Consider the following 1642-nt stretch of genomic DNA (forward strand, 5'->3'; position numbering starts at 1 on the left):
CAATTAGCATATTCCCTCCTTATTGGCTGTGGGTGCTGCCATCTTTGCAATGGCATGAGGGTCAATTAGCATATCCCCTCTTTATTAGATAGGATAAAGCAACTACACAATTAGATTATATTTTAATTCTATCATTCTTGGTGTCCTTAAGAACCAAGATGGCCAATGTGTGGAGAAGAATGTGCAGATGTAAGATAAAAGTTTAGTTTAAACTCTTTAATCTAAAAGTGAATAAGAGTGTCATTATGAAATCACTAGCGTTCCGTTGCAGGAAGAATCCTGCAATAGGGTTTCCTGCTGCATTCTCAGCCCCGCCCCGCCTTCTCAGCCCGCCTGCTCTCCTTCCTTCTCCCCCGCCCTGCCTTCTCCGCCAGCCCGCCTGCTCTCCTCCCTTCTCCCCCGCCCCACCTTCTCCACCAGCCCACCTGCTCTCCTTCCTTCTCCCCCGGCCCTGCCTCCGCTCCTCCCTTCTCCTCCCCCGGCTTGCTTGCTTCTCCGCAGCTTTGCTCCCTTCTGCAGCTCTTGGCTTCTTTCTATGCTGTCTTGATATGCAAATTAACTGCCATCTTGGTTGGGGTAATTTGCATACTCGTCCTGATTGGCTGGTGGGCATGGCTTGGCTGGTGGGTGTGGCTTGGGCGTAGCGAAGATGTGGTCAATTTGCATATTTGTCTATTATTAGGTAGGATGAGGCATTATACCTTTTTTTATAAATGCATTGGGATTTTTACATCCTGGAAAACTAAACTAGGAATATGTAAAAAGAACAATAAATTATAACCCAGTGGGTTTATACAAGAAATACAGGATGTGTTTAAATTTTTAAATAATAATTTAAAAAACAATCAAGAAAAAAGAAAACTATGTCTTTCAACATATTAGAGATTAAAGAAGAAAAATTATAATCATCTCAAAAGATATAGGATTTTTCTGATATAGTCCAGTATCAACATGTGATTTTTTTTTTACCTTAAATTATGTTGTTTTTTTTTTAATTTCTTTATTGATTAAGGTGTCACATATTTGTCCTCATCCCCCCATTCCCATCCCACACCCCTCCCCATGGATGCCCCAACCCCCTGTTGAACTTAACCATTGGTTAGGCTCTTATGCATGCACACAAGACCTTTGGTTGATCTCTCCCTTCTCCCCCCACCCTCCCCTATCCTCCCTCTGAGGCCCGATAGTCCGATCGGTGCCTCCTTGTTTCTGGTTCTGTTCTTGTTCATCAGTCCATGTTGTTCATCATTTCCCCTAGATGAGCGAAATCATGTGTCACTAGAGATATACTTATAAGAATTGAATGTGCGACGAGCAATAATAGTTATGCTGACAGGCAAATGAATCAGTCTGTAGTGAGTTTCTTTCTGGACCAACAGTTCTTTTGAGACCCAATATCAATGTCTACCAGTTCCTTATGAGTACATGTCGGCACTGACCCCTCAGCTCTGGATGGTGGACAAATGGTGGTAATGCAGGTCCGACTCCCTCTGGTTTGGTCTCGGCCGGACCCAGGGGCACGGCTTCACCCGGATCCAGGGGCCCACGGCCTCACCCGGACCCGGGGCCAGGCTCACCCAGATCCAGGGGCCCACGGCCTCACCCGGACCCGGGACCCAGGCTCACCCGGATCCAGGGGCCC

Source organism: Cnephaeus nilssonii, assembly GCF_951640355.1.
Source record: "Cnephaeus nilssonii genome assembly, chromosome: 6".
NCBI classification, from domain to species: Eukaryota; Metazoa; Chordata; class Mammalia; order Chiroptera; family Vespertilionidae; genus Cnephaeus; species Cnephaeus nilssonii.